Below are 9,596 nucleotides of genomic sequence, written 5' to 3'. Positions count from 1 at the left end.
GTGTACAGACGACTGCATTGTCAAAACCATCCCCGTTCACACGGATCCGCAAAAACGCTTTATTATGCAAAGCGTCTCTGCTGGTCGTAGTAGTGGTGCAGTAAATATACACTTTGCTGGAGAACTCTGTATCTTGAGCAGCACAAAAACCTGTAGTCCGCCATTGTTGTTTTGTACTTGTGCATGCCTGTAGACTGAACATGTAATTTACATGGAGATGATAATGGCGTCAGTGGGTTGGGAAACTGGGCTTATGTCTGACACCATATAAATCCCTATGATGACTGTTGCACTGAAGAAGCCCAGACTACTGGTCAAATCCAGGCCGCACACACTCAGCTATTAAACCATAAGAGTCAAGTATCCAGCCTCCTATCCGCACCAGAACCTTCTCAAAATTTTGATGATAGGCTTCCTTTAAATGTTTTGTTTGTTTGGGGACCCTAGTGAAAAATAAATTGTCACAATTATGTTCTGTCTTGTCTGCACCTGTTCTTGTTAGTCCCTGATTAGTTAACCTTCATCCACCTGTGTCTAGTTATTTCCCTCATTTACATATTCTCCCAGTTCAGTCCCTTGTCGGTTATTATTCGTATCTATATATTATACAGGTTGTTGTGTCCTGTTCACCTGCCTGTGTACATTAAATCTTTGTTATATTTTGGAATCAAGCTTCGTCTGTCTGCTTCATCAACCAAAGCGTGACATAAATATACTTAACTGTATTTTAAATACATTTATTTTATGCTAAGTATTCTACAAATACATTTACATATTATGTACTTAATATAAATACCCTGCAATTGTTCTTTTAGTATACTAAATTGGTATACTTAAAGTCTGCTAAATTGTAAAATAAAATCAGGTATACTTTAGGAACATTTTAAATATCTTGCATTTAAAGACTGATATCATACAGAGATCATATGATCCTTACTAATAGTGATATTAAAACACATTTTTGGCTTAATATTAATAAATGTGCATTGTGCAATAAAGAAGTACTCCAAATAAAGATTAATTATAATATTTATATCATTAAGTCACAAGCGATATGTCAGTAAATATGTTCATGAATTTGTATTGTTTACTGTTGTATAATATCAATGAAATGCAATTACCCTGCCTACTTGTCTATTGTAGATGCCTTTTTGTTACACATATTTAGCCAATGTACTGAATATAATGCATTGTGTACAATGTATACACAATGCATATACTGTATTGGCAGAGATGTGCAGTAATTGTTAGTTATGTGCGTTTATGTGTGTGTGTGTGTGTGTGTGTGTGTGTGTGTGTTCAAGGACACAAAAGACTGGTTCTACTGTGGTCCTACTCCTAGAAAGGAGTATAAAGGAAATCAGCCATTTTGGTTGAGTTTACTGGAGTTCAAGCACATGAAAAGGTGGACAGCTTGCACCTGCGATGCCTTGAGAAGGATCTTGGAAAGTTACAACTTCCAAGAAGATTCAACCAATCAAGAAGATTAGAACCTAACTTTGGTGGGAAACAACAGGAGTATAAAAGACTGATGAGTTGATTGCCTCTTTGGAAACTGATACGTCATTAAACCCCAGATGCCTAGAAGCCCAGAGCTGAGGACAAGAAACCCCAAGCTGAGGACAAGAAACCCAGAGCTGAGGACAAGAAACCCCAAGCTGAGGACAAGAAACCCAGAGCTGAGGACAAGAAACCCCAAGCTGAGGACAAGAAACCCAGAGCTGAGGACAAGAAACCCCAAGCTGAGGACAAGAAACCCAGAGCTGAGGACAAGAAACCCAGAGCTGAGGACAAGAAACCCCAAGCTGAGGACAAGAAACCCAGAGCTGAGGACAAGAAAGCCCAAGCTGAAAACAAGAAGCCCAGAGCTGAAGACAAGAAACCCCATGTGGAAGACAATATGCCCAGAGCTGACTACACCTTTGACTCAAAGCGTGATTATAGTTTTATTTGCCTTTATATTTTTGTTTATTATAAAGAGAAAAGTAACCAAATAAAATGTATTTAATTGATTACAAAAACTGCCTGAGGCTTGATTTATAGTGTTTTTAAAGACTTTTAACAAGAACATACAGTATATTACAGAGAAGTATTCTGACCGAATTGCAAGTAATTTAAAATGCCTTATAATTTAGGCCAGACTCGAATTTCTTTACCTAACCTGAAGGCCTGTTCACACCAGGACAAATTTCGCGCGCGATATTCGCCGACGTTTAACGCCTCGTGACTAAACAAAGGGCGCCAATGTGAGTGTGCACACTGGCGCGAAAAACGCACGCGCTAAAGCGTAATTTTTAAAAAAACGCCTCGGGTTTGACGCACCGCGTCAAAAACTATCCGACCAATGAGATTGGCGCTTTTGTTCACGTGTCTGGAGCTTCTGAAGTTACAGTAAAACACAAATTGGGGGCGCTCAAACACAAAACGGTCTTGCCGAGCACACATACGTAACGGCGAAGAAGATATACACCAAGTAGCGTCTACACTGCCGGGAAGAAATAAGACGAGGAAGATGCAAGGCAAGATGATTGTAGAGCTGCTGGTCTCGTTGGTGTTGGAACATAAAGAACTATATGACAAACGCGACAGCGACTACAAAAATCTTGATAAAAGAGAACTGTTATGGAGTGGTTTCTGTTTTACATTAAGCGCCATCTAATGTCAGGGAATGAATTTGCATGTTCACTCGGCTCATCGTCAGCGAAAATCGCTTGGGTGTGAACACAAAAAACGCGTTGAAAAATGCTGGCGAATAACGCGCGCCGATATTCGTCCCGGTGTGTAGGGTCCCCTTAAGAATAATCAAAAATAAGGTGTTAAGATCAAAGTACAACATATGAAATACATGCATTTTGGTATGTTTTTTTTTTCACTAGGGAACATTACTATGCTGTAAGGGCAGAATTTCCAAAGACAACTTTTGCCTACAGTGCAAATGTAACAATGAGCAATTTGTAAATACAATTAATTTGTAAAATATTTAAGTACTACTTCAGTAATTTAGTTTTGTTAAATGTACAATACAAGTTGAGTTTACAGGAAATGTGTTTAGAGTGCCACAAAGATAATCATGAAGTTTTATAATTATGACCTTTACCTTTTCAATAATTTACCCACACTTTGGTTGACTATTGTTTAATTCAATTCAAATTTATTTCTATAGCACTTTTCACAGTTTTGCATGGTTGCAAAGCAGCTTACATAGCCTACATATAGAATGAACTATAGTCACAAAAGTATAGTTATGACAAATAATCAAAACAAAATATAGTCAATTTGAAATGGTGAAAGACATTCATGTACCTGATCAAAAGTTTTATGCATTGGAGTGTATTATTCATAATATAATCCAATGTACCTACTGTAGGGGAGAGCCGGGACGATTGAAACGCGGGACGGATGAAACATTGAGATTTCCTTGAAAACCACTCACGTCATGTACGTCAAATTTAGTCAGCAAGTACAGCATGCAATGCCTACCAGACCCGCGAAAACATTTCTTCTTTATGTCATGCCGTTTTAGAGTTAGAAGCCGGAAAGCTGTTTTTGAGTGCGGTTTGTGAATTCTTTCGTGCGGTACTTTTTTTTTGACTGACAAGTTGTATTTATTGTTTCATGTGCCATTGTAATGATAATACGGAAGGTGTATTAGTACTACAACACACCCTTAACTGTGCAATATCAGAGTTTTTTAGTTTAAGGGCAAAACAGGTTTAACTGGCAGGAGGCGCTGTCGGGACGGTTGAAACAAGTGTTTCAACCAAGGGGGTAATCCAGCATCTGGAAAGCATACCTTCTATGGGGGCATCCATTGGCTAACAAGCCATCACCTGCTGTTAGCATTCCATTGACTCCCATTCATTTTGGCATCACTTTGACTGCGAATAACTTTACATCTGAGGCGTTTAAAGACTCTATTTGTCCATTGTTTTTTTCTAAAGAAAAACGACAATGTATAAAAGGCTCCATTACCTTGTATCTTACACTATGGCCCCGTAGAAGCAGTTTTTGTAAAAATAGGCTAACGATTGTGTCATAACCACGCGATTCTCTGTCGCACAGTAGATAAATTACCGTATAGACAGGAGGAGAAGCTCGCTGGCAATCGGGGGACGTGGAGGCATAAAGTCCGAAAAATTCAAGAATACTTAGCAAAAGTTTCTCCTGCTCCTAGCTCATGGACAGCTACAACTCACGCTCTCCGTCTCTGCAAGATTCGGAAGGGAATGATTCAGATTTCTCTTGGCACAGCTACTAGAAGACTTACAACTGTCAGACAGGTTGCTCACGTCACATCTACGTCGTCAAGCTCAGTTTGAGGCTGCTCAGCCATCAGGAAGAGAGTGCTTCTAATTGACTTCACTTTTCTCCGTCGAAGTCTATGGGGTCGCTGTGTCCATTTATTTTACTCTCTATGGTTTCAACCGTCCCGACAGCGCCTCCTGCCAGTTAAACCTGGTCAAAGGAAAATCGCTGTTAATGTGGTCACACTATGTGTTTAAGCATTGAATAAAAAAGTGTTTTGCAATAAATAATGAAAACATTTGTAATGCATAAGATGTGTTTTCGATGTTTAATAGTTATTTAACCATATGAACCTACAGTACAGAAAATGCCAAGAATAAGGAAAACAAGTAATAAAAACTCAGTGAGTGTTTTAGCGCAATTTTCTCACCTCATGGGATCACAACTAGCCTGGGTGCCAGCCCGAACCCCGCCCACAATATTTTTTGGTCGGGAAGTTCGGTCTGGACTCGCTCCGTTGAGGAGCTATTATGCCCGAACAAAAATTGTTCGGACCAATCAAATTGTCAGGGCGGGCTTTATACGATGATGGACAGATGAGCAACGGTAACGTAATCACCTACGTCACCAAAGAGTGCTTGATTTGAATTAGTTTACAACAAAGACGAGTGCAGCTGGAGAATTGAGATTTCACGAGTTCACACAAATAAGTCAGATAGAATAAATGCTTATAGCCTATAAGATTTCACGAGTTCACACAAATAAGTCAGATAGACTAAATGCGTATATGACGTGCTGTCCGAGGGCTGTGGGCTCGGTAGCCATACTCCCCCGTGTTCCTGGTTGTGAGAGAACAAGACAAGAGTGAGGATTCGGGGTGGTGGAGGGATGCTGAAAAACTGTCAAGGAGTGTTAGGTAAGTTGACAGAGTGAATATGCTTCCTCATGCTGATATAGGGTAACCTTAGAGATGGTATTGTTTGATGACAAGTTGATATTGGATTGATTATTTGTACGTGCTTCTCCCGAACTTTGTTTATGAAACATCATGTGTAGATTCCGCCATCGCGTCTGTTATAGAAGATATCCACAGCGCATTCATTTTAAAAGAGGAATAGAGAGCCGCGACATTTTGTTGGTTGAAAATATGAATGAAAAACATGCGTCATTTACTCCGTTGCTCTGATTGGTTGTAGGTCTATCCAATTGAGTGCAGAGTTTTTTTTTTTCCCTGGTTCGGTTGAGACACGCCCCATAATCAAATCTCTATGGAGCAGTCTCAGACTCACATTCTGACTAGAATATGAGTATGACGAAGTCAGGCTAGATCACAACACTAAGAGATAGTAAATCTTTTCCTGGATTTTTTTTTGTGCGTTCCCGAGATTAGACCTTCCTTAACATAATGCCGAAAACCCGAAGTCTCTAGGTGGTCTGGTTGAGGAGTAGATAGAAGTGCAAGATTGGTGCGCACAGACGCACAGAACAGAAATCATGAGTTAACAATCGCAATTTGTCCGGTGGAAAATTGCGCTAAAAACTACAAGGAGAGGTTGAGCCAGAGGTATATGAAAGGGCCTATTTAGATATAGTGTCTAGGGAGGTCAGCATTAGGTGTGCAGCTGAAATACATGGCCTCAACCATGTCACCCTGTCACACTACGTGAAGAGGAGAGCTGAGCCACTGATTTCACTACAAATGCCCTGCCTCCTGGGAGAACAAGGACTGGCTCACATCATTTCTCCAGAGTGCCACCTCCCTGTCCATATGTTGCCCCCAAGCCACCAGCATTCAGCACGCAACCAGTTTCAATGAGAACAATGTGAACTCCTTCTACCTCAATTTGCAGAAGGTCTTGGACCGCCACAAATTCACTGCGAAGGATATTTGGAATGTGGATGAGACGGGTATATTCATGAAACTCATGTTAATAAATAGATAGATAGATGAATAAATAAATACAATAAAATCCATTTAACAGCTCATATGTTTTTGCAGGCATTACCACTGTGCAGGTGCCGGACAGAGTGATAGCCGCCACGGGGGAGCGGCAGGTAGGAGCAATGACTTCTGGGGAGAGGGGGACATTGGTCACCATCGCCTTCGCGGGTAATGCGCAGGGCAACCATGTCCCTCCATTCTTCATATTCCCTAGGATGTTAATATGAACCTTTAAATTTAAATAAATTACAAAATATGTTTGTAATAATATGTACATAAGTTACTTGTCAGGTATTGTTAATAAAAACAAGCATTAGATGAATAGTTGCCGTTTAAACTGTTATGTTTCATCCGCCCCACCCCTGTGTGATTGAAACAAAGCACATACCGTTCAAAGTCAGTTTTTACTTAAATCATTCTATATTTGTACGTTTAAAGAACACATATGTGAGTTGCTGATCACAAAAAAAAAAAAAAAAAAAAAAAAAATTCTATCTTATCTTAGAAAACGACGTTTATCTGAAAAGTGTTTCAACTGTCCCGGCTCTCCCCTACTAATACACTTTTCCTTTTAATGGTACTTTAATGGCCTGTTAAACTTTGAAAAGCCCTTTAGGCTGTCAAAATACTATGAATTATTAAACTAATTATTAAAATGATCCCAGTCCTCAAAGTTTGTCAAATCAATTCAGAAACGTTAACTGCATAAAAAACTACATAAAATGCATTAAAATAATTTCAATTCATGTGTCATATTTAAAACCGCACTTCTGTAGCGTAATGCGAGACCGTCAAACCGCCAAATCATTTCATTGCGTTTTACATCAGGAGTAGACAGTTCTGCAGTACATTGAGAGTTGAAGCTAGCAGTGACAATCGGCAGAGAATTGTTACGGATGGTTTTATTCCATCCGCACGCACCGAAACTCAAGCAGTTCTGCACGTTCACATTCCCCCACCACCAACGAACGGAACTGTCTGTGTTTTAGCGCGTGCACAAGAATAAAACGAGTGCATTTGTATTAAGCGACTCGGGCGACCCGGGTTTGATCCCAGTCCGAAGTGGTTCCTACATTCAATGGGCAAATATCTGTTCCCATTGTCTCACCAGCCTGATCTCACGGCAATTCGTACGAATTCTAAGAGGTGGCTAATTCGTACGAATTCATACGACCTCACTCGAATGAATTAGTAAGATTTTGGCTAAATCGTACATATTGTACAAATTGCCCAATTCGTATGAATTCATACGAATGACCTACCTACCCCTGACCCCGCCCCTAAACCTACCCATCACGTGGGTTTAGACAAATCGTACGAATTCGTACGACCTCACTCGAATTAGCCAACTTTTTATCACTCATTCGAATTCGTACGAATTGGTCGTGAGATAGCGTTGATGTTCTCTGGATAAGTAAGTTACTGGTATACTGAGGCATGTCAGTAAAATGCAATTTCTCATACAGTGTCATTATTTATAAAGATTACTTTATTGTAGCAGCCTATTTGAAGCACACTAATGATGCCATTGCCATACAAACACTTCAAGCTTACTTGAATGCCATTGCAATGTGTTTTAAAATCACTAAAAGTTTGTTATCAGTATAATATTAATGTGTTCAACACTCTTACAGTGTAATTGAATTGCAATTGTAATGTCACCAAAATATATTTGAAGTTTAAGCTGAGTGAATTCTGCTTTTCAAAACTTAAATACAGGAGTATATATTAAAGTGCCTATACTTAAGTATACTTGGAATAGTTCCACTTTAGCACAAACAAGTATATTAAATACAACTTTAGTCGAACTTCAGCACTGCTTTTGTACAACTAAAATGCATTTAGTACAAAATTGGTTGTTTCAGTTTAATAGACTTTAAGTATACCAATTTATAGTGTTGCATAAATACATGTAGTAATAAATTGTGCTTCAGTATACAATTTTTTCACTACACTCTAAAAACTGCTGGGTTGTGTTAACCCAATTTTGGGTCAAATATGGTCTCACCCAACGTTGGGTTAAAAAATGCAATTTAAAAATGGACAAATTGCATTTTGGACAAAATAAAAAATGGACAAAAATGCAATTTAAAAATGGACAAATTGCATTGGTTACATTAAAAATGTAAACCAACGGCTGGGTTTGTCCATTTTTAAATTGAATTTTTAACCCAACGTTGGGTGAGACCATATTTGACCCAAAATTGGGTTAACACAACCCAGCAGTTTTTAGAGTGTAGGGGATGAGGACTGATTTTATTTTTCATATGAGCTCTGCTGTTGGGGCTTGGCATGAGAGAGGTCAAATCTGATTTATGTAATCAGTTGAATTCAGTCATTTAACAGGATTATCTAATGTTGACATTGTGATTTTGTTCATGTTCAGAAACAATTGATGTTTTTTCAGAATTAATTTGCCGCTTTACATGGATAAATACGTGGAATATCTCTTAGTCATGCTGCCAACACTTATACTGTATTTTACAGTACAGAATAAACAACAACAACAACAAAAAAGCAATTAAGTTTGGGATAGGAGGATATGCAGGTAAGGATTACATGCTTTAGCTTCTCTTTTCCAGGAGGTTACAGCAAAACCACAATCAAGTGGGCAGCGTGGTCATGATTACAATCTGTGTTCCTGCACTTTAACATTTAACCATGCACAGATATTGAAGGATTAATTCTGAAATGAATGTATGAAAAATGCAACGTACAGTATAAGTAAAACTGACTCATCACAAAACTGGTTTAGACTTTTAAAAATTAAACTATCAAACCTGCAGTGGTGTTTGACTCTGCGACACTTTGATTCATTTTCCTTGGTGTTCTAGGTTATACGGTTTTGATCACTTTGATCATTATATTAGGTTGTTTTGCATATTTCATGAACACGTCATTTTAAAGTCAAAATTAAAATCCTTTCAAAAATGCAACTCAATACAAGAGAGAGCAATGTTTGAGCAATCGCTATTATATAGGGCATTGGATGTAGTTTGTATATGTAGGACATCCTATACGGACATGGTCCTCATCAAATGTCAGTGCAGATAATCCTCAAAGCATCTGAAACTCTTTTTAAAATGAGGTTTGTAGACAAATCACCTGTGTGTTATTATTCCTGAATTTTTTATTTATTTAAGTTTTTATCATTATTATAACTTATCCTAAATCTATATTGCATTAGAGTTTGTAGTCTCTAGGACAATGGAAGACAATATGAATGCACTATAGGTTGAATATTATTGTAATCTGTGTTTATTATGTTGACCATCAGAAATCTAATGGAAAATATGGATTATTTGTTACATAATTTCACCCCTACAGAAAATACTGAATACTTCTGCCATATTTCATCGGTCATTATCAGATACTAGCATTCATAGCTAGCTTTTTTTAAATACTTATT

This window comes from Squalius cephalus (assembly GCF_949319135.1).
Source record: "Squalius cephalus genome assembly, chromosome: 1".
NCBI lineage: Eukaryota > Metazoa > Chordata > Actinopteri > Cypriniformes > Leuciscidae > Squalius > Squalius cephalus.
The sequence above is the reverse complement of the archived record's forward strand: the minus strand, read 5'-3'. Positions refer to the sequence as shown.